The 12,130-nt window shown below is 41.7% G+C and overlaps 1 long non-coding RNA gene across 1 annotated transcript in view; it reads left to right on the top strand.

The window, feature by feature from the left end:
* Positions 1 to 2,020: 2,020 nt before the first annotated feature.
* LOC310825983 overlaps positions 2,021 to 12,130 on the top strand; it is a 46,094-nt gene continuing 35,984 nt past the window's right edge. Inside the window, exons 1-2 of the long non-coding RNA XR_014555591.1 lie at positions 2,021 to 3,618; positions 11,717 to 11,791. This is a non-coding gene — a long non-coding RNA (uncharacterized lncRNA). The remainder of the gene's footprint in view (positions 3,619 to 11,716; positions 11,792 to 12,130) is intronic.

Raw genomic sequence — 12,130 nt, 5'->3', positions numbered from 1 at the left:
CTCTCCTTTGAGAGAACAGCCCACTTGTTCCTACGCTCTGCTGTCTGTTACTTAACTATTCCTTGATCAACATGATTGCTTGACCCAGTTTCGTAAACACCTGAAATTTCATTTGGGAGTAATTTAGGGAAAGGGAATGTGTAGAAATGATTGCGATAGGAAAGAGCATGAGGCCATGATGTACAGAACAAGAGTTTTGATTATGTTAAATTAAGGCTTGCTATCCTTATGTGAAATAAGTATATTAGTATCACATTCAAGTTTGAACATGGGTAGGGAACAATCATATCAGTAGGTTTGCTTATTACAAATTAGCTCTGCATTCCCTTTCCAATATGATTAAGAAGAAATTATATGAAGAGAAAGGAAATACTTGTTGCAGGACAGGGAGGGTGGATTCTCATGTAGACTGGGAGAAAACGAAGTATTAGAAGGAGATTGTGGGAGGCAGGCAGGTAAAAATAAAATCAGATGCTTCTGTTTCTGCTCTGTCTGAGCTAGTTCCACCCCAACTCCCCGTGTAGCATTTTAATGAATCCATTGCATTTATAAAGGCTGCAAATCAATGGACAAGCAGGATATAAATCAACTAGTAGAAGATCTGAACACCTCTGGATTTACCTTCTTTAGATACATGAAGGAAGTCAAACCTAATTAATGGCAACTCTTTATCAACTCACACTAAATGTCTCCAAAAAAAATCTGTCAAGGAGATGTCTCCAAAATCTGCTCGCCCCAGAAGTTTGCATTACCATTAATGGGGGCGACTCCACTCCTTTCACAAGCAAGGCTGTCCACTGTTGCCCCTCCTACTCACAGTGGCAATAGAGGCCTCAGCTACGAATCTTAAGATCCTCTGCTGAAATTAAATGTATCCCAAATTCAGGAAACTGAACACGAATCTGTTTGCAGATGATCTGCCCTTTAATGCTCTGTGATCCTAAAAGAGCTCTCCTGCCTCTACAGCAGGCTCTTAGTATGTTTGCTAAGGTTGTCAGGTTAAAAATCAATTATAGAAAACCGGTCATGTTTGTTTTTGTTTTTATAATAATTTTTATTGGTCTTTACATATATTTCCATATATAACATCATGGTATACGGAAGTAAATAAAACATTTGGCTCGTCAAGCCTGTGACCCTCCCCGATTGTTGGCTTTCAAACCTATTCTCTGGATACTGCATTTCCTATATTTCTTATTACTATTAATTCATAATCTTATGTAAATACTAAATTAACTATAATAAGTAATAATTAATAGTTTTAACCTTACAAAACTTCTTGTAACCCTACTAGCGATGTTAATTGTTTACAATTGTCTTTCAAGTATAATACAAATTTGTTCCAGTCTTTCAGTCTGATCCTGCTGGTTCCGGATTTTCCCTGTTAGATTTGCCAATTTGGCATAGTTCAATAATTTCATCTGCCACTCTTCTTTCCTTGGTAAATCTTCTTGCTTCCATCTTTAGGCTAGTAACATTCTCACTGCAGTTGCTGAATATAGTAACAAAGTTTTGTCCTGTTTATGTATTTCTCTACCTACTATACCTAGCAGGAAGGTTTGTGGGTTTTTTTGTAAATGTATATTTCAACATTTTAAAAAGTTCATTATATATCATTTCCCAGAAGACCTTCACTTCCTTACAAACCCACCACATATGGTAAAAGGTACCTTCTTTTTCTTTACATTTCCAACATTTATTATTTGTTCTATACATTTTTTGCTAATTTCACTGGTGTTAAATACCACCTATACATCATTTTCATTATATTTTCTTTAAGCGAACTGCATGAAGTAAAATTTATTCCATCTTTCCATCATCTTACCCAATCTTCTAACTGTATATTATAACCAACATATTTTGCCCAATGTATCATTACAAATTTTACTTCTTCCTCTTTCATATGCCATTCCAAAAGTAACTTATACATTTTTGACAATATTTTAACCTTGTTGCTTAATAGATCTATTTCAAACCTGGATCTTATTACCGGTAATTCAAATACATTTTTCTTTTAGCTTCTTTAAATACTTCATTTATGTGATGATAATGTAACCAATCATTTACCAACTCTTTTATTCCCTCATATGGTTTCAATTTCCACTGGTTGTCCACCTCTTATCACCAAGTCTCCATAGGTGGCCCATTTTGATTCCATATTTACCTTTTTAATAGTTTTTGCCTCTAAGGTGACAGCCACTATGGTGTTTTACGTTCTAATAAACTCTTATATCGAGACCACACCTCATAGATTGATTTTCGAATTATGTGGTTCAGAAAACCTTTATGAACTTTTGCCTTCTCGTACCATAAATAAGCATGCCACCCATATCTGTTGTCATATCCTTCCAGGTTTAGTAGATTTGTATTTTTTAACAATATCCAATTCCTTAACCAACATAGGCAAGACGCTTTATAATACAATTTCAAATCTGGTAGGGAGAAACCTCCTCTTTCTTTAACATTTGTAAGTATTTTAAATTTTATTCTTGGTTTTCCCCCTTGTCAGATAAATTTTGTAATGTTTGTTATGTCCTAGTTTCTTCCTCCCCCTTTCCTGATTTATTGTGTTTTGTTGTTGACTCCTTTATTGTGAAAAGTCTATGTGTAACTTATGCTTATACTCTCACAGCAAGATGACAATAAAGATTTCTTTAAAAAAACAAACAAGAACATGAACAGTCTATATAAAGTACAAAGAGATAGCAACCCTGTAGTGGAGACTTGCATAACTCTTTGCTTTTGACAAGAGGAAATGGTTTTTGTTCTGGGCATAACTTTATACTTTGAGGCTTGCTGGTATAAAGGAACCCCAGTCACTGAAAATGAGAATGAAGTCAATAATGTACAGTTCAGAGAAATTTTTCCAGTTTTCTAAGAGGTGAGGAACCTGTTGTTGGGGGCTGCTTACTGGAGCCAGTGATGAATGAGACTGCAGTATGGCTGGCCCTAACGTTAGGCAGAGTGAGGCAACTGCCTTAGGAGGCAGGTGCTCGGGAGGGGGAGCAATGGCTACACACACCCCTTCAGCTATTTCTTCTGAGCCCCCAAGCCATTCCCCTCTGTCGTAGGACAGAACTGTGTATGCCACCTAGACACATCTGTATTTAGTCTGTTGCCCTTAAGTGCGATGGAGGGTGCTGCTCTGTTGCCTGTATTCCAGTTGGATTTGCTTGTGCATGGAAGGGCAGTTCCCAAGAACTCCCAGAACAGGAACAAACACATAAATAAAACAATATTTTAAAAATACAAAAACGAAACAAGGTTTTTGTTTTTTAAAATACCCATCCATAACAGGAATAGCAGGTTTAAGAAATGATGCAAGGAAGAAAATGAAATAATTAAACAACCTGAGAAAATGAGCACACTGTCTCGGCATCTGAATGATATTAATACAGTATTTTAATGATGCTGCCTGAAGCTGGAAAGGATGTTGGCTGTTGTGAAAAAGTGCTGGACAGGGTGGATGCTGGACAGGGTGTATCTCTTCCCACCTCAATATGCATTCCTTTCTGTGTGTCCTACCACAAACTCCACCAAACCATCACACCTTCTTAATCCACCATCTGCTCATGTGACATGCATTTCAATGGGTTGCTTTCCACACCCAGCTGAGTTGTGAGTATCCTTGTTTCTTCTCTTGACATGTGAGGGTGTGTATGGAATCTAAATCCTAAGAAGGTTTTGGAATGTGCTTTGGCTATAGGAACTTGGATTGGGATTCACCTAACGGGCCTTAGGGCTTCTGCTTGCGCAATGGGGCTCCCCCCCCAATCTCCCATTGCCTCTCAAAATTGGCTGGTGGGGGCAGGAGAATCCTGATGTCAGGGGCTAGACTGAGGAGGAATGGTGGGAGCCACCCCTCCCTTCTCCTGAACCTTCCCGAGAACAGGAGAATTTAGAACAGTGGCTTGCAGAAGGACATAGTTCAGAAGCTGCAGAGGGGGAAAGCTGAGAAATATTGGGAGAGGAACAGCAGGAAGGAGAAGCACCAGAGGAGAGACAGCTGACAGACTCAGTGTCTTTCAAGAGCATTCCTGACCACCCCCTCCCAGGACCAGGCGGGCATTGAGGATAGGAGAACAGAAGGCTCAGAGGCAGAAAGATCAGATTAGCAGTCACAAGGGTGACGTAGAATAGGAGGGATGAAGGGGGTTGGACTTTATTCGGAGCAACGCCATTCTTTTAGGGAGGATGCATTCCTTTGACTCTCTCTGTGAACTATGGAATAAATTACTTGGTAAGAACTCCTCTTGTTTCTCTGTTTACTGGCTGCCACTGGGGGAGGGATTGGGTTCCCTGAAGCCTGACACCCTAAAATAGCAGATGGTGTGATCCAATCCCAATCTTACAGGTCCAGCCTGATATTAGGTTCTCTGTACCACGAGAAGCTGCTATGTAGTAGGCGATGGATCAATTTAAATAATAATAATATCTGCATTGTGGCATTTCACCTACGTGTATCTAGGATCAAAGTGTGAGAATCAATTTTAGTTGTTTCTGAAGCAAGAGAAGGCAATGGGGCGTGGGGATTTTTTTACAAAGAAAATGTGAAATTGTGCTCTTTTATATAGCCATAGCCACATAAGGAAGCATAATTTGAATGTGTATAGAACAAAAAAAGTATTTTAGTATTTTTAAGGTCTACTGATGTGTAGCAGCTTTACAGGTGGTGGAGGAGTCCTATTGGACTAACTTAGTGGGTTTACTTAGTAGGCTACATGGGACTGGGCTGTTCATTTGAAATATACTGTAGGCTGCAGATTTCCGAAGTACACATATGGACCTAATCCAGCTATAATGACAGACGACTAGTCCTGTGCAACAACTGATAACCCCCAGAGGTGGATGTGCACCCACAGCCACATCAAAAGACCACCCAGCCAATTCAGTCTGGTTTGGGTGACTACCTCAATGCAGGAGGAGTTGTGACATCTTGGTGTACACCAACAATCATACCGGCATTGTGCACAGATCTCTTACTGGATGAAGGTGGTAGTCTTCCAGAATGCTTTTACACTTTAAACATATTTTTAGCGAAGGAGCAGGCTTCACCTATGTGGTGTATGCCAATGCAAAACAAAAACAAAACCCCTATATAAACCTATAATTCGAATGACATAATGAGCGCTCACACCTTCATTGGTGGGTGCCCTTTGTGGGACCGCGCACAGCACCTCAGGCCATGTGGGACTCCCCAGCTGGTTGGGCTGCCCCGCCTCCCTGTGCTAGTCCTTGGGGGTTTCCACCAAACCCCAGTTAACCTCTCAGCACTGTTGGGAGATGGGGCCAGTTGCACTTCACTTTTTCAGTTTCCCAAGTTGTCGCAACTAGCTTAGGCATGCAGTTAGTATTTTTATTTAATCCCTTTGGGCAGGAATTCATTCAAACATGCCTACTTCATATTCTTGGAGCATGATCACACATGGTCCCTAAAATAATATGGTAACCTCTTAGTAATGTCGCCAGCTTTGTCAACTTTTGGTGAATAATGATGCATGTTTAATGAATTCAGCTCTAATGGGTGAAATTCATCAAGTGCATTGATACCTGGCATGTCAAAAACCTGCTGATGAGGTACTTTCTCTACTTTCTCTACTTGTGCATACTGTACACAGTGTGTCTGTTTGATCAGAAAAGCAAGAAAGTAACTTTCCTAATATGCCACAGAGCACAAATTTTCAAAACTTTGCTGTACTTGCTAACCCTGCCTCCCACACGCTTCCAATCTTTCTGAATGGGCAAGGAGTTGTGCCCTGGGGACAAGATTTTCCCTGCCTTTACATTCTTTCTTCTTTTACTAGTTTCATATCACACAGACACCCAAAATAATAGCTGAAGCCAAAAGTATAAACACAGAAATTAAACGAGACTTATTAGCTGTTTAGTGAAAGTCTTTTGAACAATCAGAAGAGGGATGCAGATCCAGACCCCCTCACTCTGCCCAGCCTGCAGCTGAACTCAACAATGGTAACTATTTTATTTAAATTTGATAGTTTCATTTCTACAGAAAACCTTCACCCAAGCTGATTGACAACAAGAGAGACACGTTGGCATCCACATCAAACACACCAAACCATTTAAAATGAATTAGAATACTAAACAACAACAAGGTGGGGGGAGGAACCAATAAGAAGAAATCAAAGAGGGATGTCAAGCCATGCTAAAACTGAACAAACCAGGAGTGGAAAAGCTTTTGAGAAAAAAGTTCCAACTTCTGAACCTGATGATGTGGTAGATTTCACCCAGGTTCAGAAACATCTGTACATTTAGACAGCAAATTTTAATTGCAAGATTTGTAGGGCTGGGAGGTTGTTTTCCCTCTTAGTAAAAGGATTGTATGTGAACTGATTTCTGAAGATAATGTATTTATGTAAGATGCATGAATTTTCACCATATTTATTTACCGCTAACTTATTTGTATATACTTTTTAAACAATGTATATGCCACCCTTCAAAGTAAAACTAACCCAGCGTGGCTCATATCAAAGTCAACATGCATGATCAATAAAACCACAGTATAAAACTGAAGCATTACATCAGAGCTTTCCAAACTGTGTGTCACAACATGTTAGTGTGTCTGTTGGCTGCAGGGTGTTGGTGTGTCTCATGAACACTCCCCGTTCTCCTCCCAGGGCTGGAAGGGGGTTAGTTTAACCTCCTTGCTAATAAAACTGAATTACTGTATTGTGAAATGATGCATGTCTAAAAAGTGGTCACCAACTTGAAAAGTTTGGAAAACTCTGTGTTATTGTCATGAACTACTGCAGTAACTTGAACTATTGCTTTTACTCTTTCAGTTCAATCATCAATTTAAGTTACTACTGATACATTATATTCAAATGATCCTATGCAATACCAGCGCTCTGCCACTGTCTCTATCCCTGTATGTTGCAATATATGAATTCATAAGGTTGAACACCACCCCAGATTGGGAGAAGTGCAAGATTCTAGGGCATCCAGGCACTTACCCGGGGTTTGTTTTCCTTGGAATGAGGTGCGCTGGAGACAGTGGTGTCTTTATGATATAGGGTTTATATATAACCTGAGCCTATTAGGCAATTGCTTCTCCCATAATGTATTGCTTCTCCCATACCTACAGCCAGCGGTGGAGCTAGCCATGATCCCTACCTTCTCCAGGCATGCCACAAACCAGTGGGAATGCCCAAGCCTTTGTAGACATTTATGACTTCCACATCACAGATGCAGCCTTCCTTGTTGCTGCTCCCTCACCTTCAGCAAGTACTTTGAAATGCGAGGCGGGATAATGCCCGTTTTGTAGCTTCCAGGGGTATAATAGTAACCACAACAATTGCTCTTAAAGGCCAACTGTTTCTTGCCGTTTAACCTTAACACATTCAAGAACTAGTTGTGAGGATGTGGAGATTTACATGGAGATACTGACAATCCTGGATTATTTTTGTGAATCCCTGAAAATAGAGACATCACCCCACTTTTCTGATATGCCGAAGCCCCATTCAGACATTATTGCCTCACATGGGTTGTACCCATGTCACACACACACACCAACCGGGGTCCCTCCTTGACAGGTCTATCCACAGACCTGTAGGGGAATCCTTCTGCCGAGTGCACTTAGAATTCTCCCTGCAATTGGGAACCTTTTGTGACCAGGGCTCACAGGATTAGCAGGACAGCACGCAGGGCAGCTATCAGTTGATGGAGCCAGAGTCAATGGCAGACAGAGGCAGCTCATTTCATACCTACCCCCCTCTGGGCCGAGTTCTACAAAGGGAACCTGGAGACTAAGTAGGAGGAAGGTGACCGCAAGTGCCACCTTCTGGACCGGTTGGAAGGCAGATAGAGGATGGCTGAAAACAGACTGAGGCTTGCAGGGCAATTCCTCATTGCCCCCAATGGAGCAGATTCCACTGGTGGGAAGGACTCTAAATGTTCCCAGCACTTGGTGAGGATGTAGCTGGTGGGGATGTGGGCACTGGAAGTGAGGTTAGTGTGCACTGTTCAGTTCCTCTCTCCACATGAACATAAGAATAGCCTGTTGGGTCAGGCCAATGGCCCATCTAATACAGCATCCTCTTCTCACTGTGGCCAACCAGTGTTCTCAAGCAAACACCTGGCTAAGGATCCGGTGAATGCTGATATTTAGGTGACTGTCTCAAAGCAGTGATGCCCTGCAGATGCTGACATTCAAAAATACACCATTGGTATTGTCAAAATTCACATTTGAATGCTGACAGGCACTATAGCACATATGCATTGCACACCAGAGTTAATAGCTGGATAGCATCACATTTGAATATCTTGTGTTTACTTTGGCAAATATAAAAAATAGCGAAAACTGAAATGGTCAAGATTTTGATGGCAGACCTTTAGGCTACAACACTTTCTTAGGTGGAGAAATTATTACATCTGATTCTTCTCTGTGAGCCCCATTGTTACCAACTCCTCTTGTATGTTTATGCTACAACATATTTCAACTCCTATCCCTTCTGCACCATCAGTAAAGAACAACAACAATTTTGGCAACTTTTGTCTGAAAGTTTTTTTTCCCAATTAATGAGAAAGGGCACAGTCAAATTAATGCTGCTAGACTGTTCTTGCCTTCTTACATATCCTTGTTATCTAACCATAGTACATGAGCCTCTGTCAGCTCCCACTTAGTTCTCAGGGACATTATGCAAAAAGGTATGTTGCAATTACAGTACTAGGTTTGTGGGCAGCACTTTTCTCAGCAAGTTTGTTTCTGTGTCACCCATCTGCAGCTCCAGGCATGACAAACCTCTTGCAATCGTTTTGCCTTTCTTACCATTTCTTTACCATCTTGGGTGCAACAGCTGGTTCAAGAATATAATAATCTCTGTGTGCTCCATACAAATTGTTTGTTGGGAAAAGTTGCTGGACAGAAACATTAACATGTTCAAGCATGAAAAACATACCAGAAAACATCCAGCAACAGCAAAACTCACCACACTAATCTCTTGTGATTAGGCTGGTGGTTTATTATCTTTGTGCCTATGGAGAGAGAGGCCAGTGATTTAAAGTGTTTGGTGCTGCCTGCGAGGCAGGAGCCAGGGCAGCAGGAGGAGGAAGGGGCAGGGCAGTCCTAGACAGAGGGAGGTGCACGGGATGTGGCGGAGGAGAAAGAGACTGAGCCAGGGCCAGTAGATTCCCTGCCATGATCTCCCACCCTGCTGTCTCCTAGAGCCAGGAAAGGCTTGAGGAGGGAAAAGCAGCAATGGCTTCTGTGTAAGTGGCGCCTCAGGTTGAGCACATGCCCCAACAGATGAGGATTCATAAGCTGCTGCTGGTGTGTGTGTGTGGGGGGGTCCCTCTGTTGCTTCAACTGTTCCACAAGGCACAAATCTGAGGACAGCTGCCTAGATGCTAGAAGATTGTGTGTCCCTGGAGCACTGTGGGAGCTGCTGTAAGTGCTTCTTTGTCAATAAAGACTGCCAATGTGAGCTTTCCTTGTCTGGGGGTAGGATAAGACACGTAAGGCTAAAAAGTATGTCCATCCAAAAGTGATGTAATTCCACTGGGCATTCAATGTTCTCATTATATCTGAAATGTGTTGGCAGAGAGAGCAGAATTCAGCTCCGACAGAGGTTTCACCATTGGAAATGAATTCTGCAATCCATTCTGTACGTGTTGGGTAGGAGAGGATCCTGATTCTTGCAGCCTTGGCTTGAATCTGATACTTTTAAAATTCAAGCTAGGGCTGCAAAAGAAGAACGCAAGTGCACTTCCATATCTTCCTTTGCTGCCATAGCTTGATTTCTTTTTTGAACTTTCCCAATCCAAATTTTCCCATGTCTGACATCATATGATATCGCATGTGAGAAGGGTAGTTGTGGTTTGCTCAAAACAGCCTTGTGGACCTCATTAGGCACACAGGAGATTTACTATCACTGATATAAACAGTGCATCTCTGTGCAAGGCTTCTGTGAGGGTTTATGCAGATCAGAAGTTTATTCTAGTTAGCAATTAATGCCCACATTTTTTAAACAGGGAGATTACTATGCAGATCAAGACAAGTGGAGTAGTTGTCATTCTGTGCGATTCCTCCCCCCATGGTTTCATCAGTAGCTGCCAGAATTCATTTTAAAATAACAAGCATTTTAACGGCAAACTTTTGAAACACTGGCAACCTGGTCTTGCAAGCAGGTTGCCCAAAACAGGTCTAAAATATCTAAATACTTTGGATGGAGTAGGAAAAAGAACCAATAATGAGAAAGGAACAAAATTAAAACTATTGTATCCTGCCTTTCCTCACAAAATTGCCAAGTGTTAAAACCAATGCAATACTGTATTACAATCATCTACAAACCAAAAGCTTTCTTTAAAAGGAAGGTTTTTACTAGGGATGTTCACCAACCACATGTTTTGGCTTGATGCTAATCCAGCGTCTTGGAAAATAGCCTGATTTGGGACTGGGCTGCTTTGCCTTTGTTCCAAATCCAAGTGGTGTGTGTGTGTGTGTGTGTGTGTGTGTGTGTGCGTTGGGTACCTGAAAAAAGAATTTAAGGAACTATCTATAACTTTAAAAAGCAACAACATTTTTGGGGGAGTAGAATTAGAATCCTACCAAATCTCAAGAGATAGCTGCAGTGGTACCTCTGGTTACATACTTAATTCATTCTTAACCTGAAGCACCACTTTAGCTAATGGGGCCTCCCGCTGCTGCCGCACGATTTCTGTTCTCGTCCTGAAGCAAAGTTCTTAACCCGAGGTACTATTTCTGGGTTAGCGGAGTCTGTAACCTGAAGCGTATGTAACCCGAGGTACCACTGTACAGTGGTTTCCCAGCAAAGGCAGCTTTTTCAATTTGGGGCGATTGAAAAAGGATAAATTTAGTCTTCACTATCGTTTTGTGAGCGATTTGTTTGCAAATAGATAGAAAGGCGCCATTGGCGCAGCCAAGGAGGAGGGCAGAGGGGGGCAGGGCAGAGGGGGGCAGCCCCCCCGATCAAGTAAACAATAGAAATACTTAACTAACTGACCAATCATGTTGGTGCTCCCCCCCACAACAAAAGTCCTGCCTGTCCCCAACAAAAATCCTGGCTATGCCCATGAGAGGAGCCCCTATGTAAGGAACATGCCAAATTTCAGGATTGATGCAGAAATTTTGCCCTAGGCATTCTGCTCTATTTGTCACCAAAAGTCAGAGGGGGAGCTAAGCTGAAAGCTGATTTGGCAGGTGTCAATGTGTGGGGAGATGGCAGAGGCAAAAGGACGAACATCCAGCATCTTCCAAGCTAGCACCACTCATAGAACATAGAATGCATTCCTTCCACATCCCTTGCCCAAAGCACTCTGATAGGATTTCTGGTAATGCCATTCTCAATTTTGGCGTTTTTCAGCTTCTTTTTTCCCCAGACGTAAATTTGGTTCTCCACCCTTCCACACCAGTTTGTCATTTTTTTTTAAGTCCTCATGAAAATTCAAAATTATTTCAACTTTCTCTTATATAATGCATTTTTGTAATTTTTCACCAACATGTTGATTTTATGCACACTTTATCTTAGTATATGCATTTTGTTGACAGCACACTCCAACATTCTGACCTTTGAAAATAACAATAAGTTAACAATAGTGCCTTTCAACAAATTACCTCACTGGAGCATTGCATTGCAGAATATGGAAAACTGTGAATTTTGAAGGATGACTTTCGAAGGATAAAATGTGCTGTCAGCAATATACTTATGATGCACAAGTCTGATTCTCTTTTAAACTGCAGGTGTGGCAGTGGATGTTCTGGATCATTAACTGGCAATGGACTGGATGAGAGCCAATTGACTGAAGCTTCCTCAAGGTAAGAGTGAGGTGCCAATAATGGGTGGTTTGCTAGACTGGATGGGTAAGGCTTGGACTGCTCTGGGTAGGGTTACTCTCCCTGTGAAGGAGCAGGTACCTAGCTTGGGGTTACGTCTAGGATCCATTACTGTCACTTGAGGCACAGGTGGCTTCAGTGGCATACAGTAGCTTCTGTAAGCTTTGGATGGTGACCCAGCCATGCCTGCATCTAGACATCTGTTGACCGTGCTCTTGTAGCCTCTAGTTTAGATTAATACAACCTGTTATACATGAAGCTGCCTTTGAAAACGGATCACAAATTGTAGCTGGTGCAGAATTTAGCTGAGAGACAGCAGAC

Source organism: Podarcis gaigeae (assembly GCF_964106915.1).
Source record: "Podarcis gaigeae genome assembly, chromosome: 1".
Taxonomy (NCBI): domain Eukaryota; kingdom Metazoa; phylum Chordata; class Lepidosauria; order Squamata; family Lacertidae; genus Podarcis; species Podarcis gaigeae.
The sequence above is the reverse complement of the archived record's forward strand: the minus strand, read 5'-3'. Positions and strand labels throughout refer to the sequence as shown.